The sequence below is a fragment of the Gallinula chloropus genome (genome assembly GCF_964237585.1).
Source record: "Gallinula chloropus genome assembly, chromosome: 26".
In the NCBI taxonomy this organism is placed as follows: domain Eukaryota; kingdom Metazoa; phylum Chordata; class Aves; order Gruiformes; family Rallidae; genus Gallinula; species Gallinula chloropus.
This window is the reverse complement of record NC_140111.1, coordinates 5,194,857-5,195,292: the sequence shown is the minus strand read 5'-3', so window position 1 is coordinate 5,195,292 and position 436 is coordinate 5,194,857.

Sequence of the window (436 nt, the reverse complement as noted above, 5' to 3'; positions counted from 1 at the left end):
CGGTCCCCTCCACCCTCACGTGGGTCCTGGCTGGGGTTTTGCTCACATCAGCCTACATCCCTCAAAGGAGGCGGACAGAGGCCAAGGTTGGGATGGCTGGATGGTGCAGGGGGGGCAAGGACCATGCCTGGGGTGCTCCCCATCCTCAGGCAGACCCCTGGGGATGGCTGGCACCGACCCCCCCCCGCTGAAATGAGGAGGTGGGGGGGGGACATGGAGCGGTTGTGCTGCCTGAGACACGCAGGGTGAGCCTGGCAAAGCCACCCAGAACCTGTCAGGTGGCTTCAGGAGCATCCAAAGGGATGGGGGGGTCTGGGAGGGAGAGGGTTTGGGCTCTGGGTTTCCCTGCAAAGCTTTTGGGATTTCCATTCCCACCCCCCAACCCCCCAGCGCTGCTTTGCTCCCTGAGTTCTTTGGTGGACATGGAGGGTTTGGG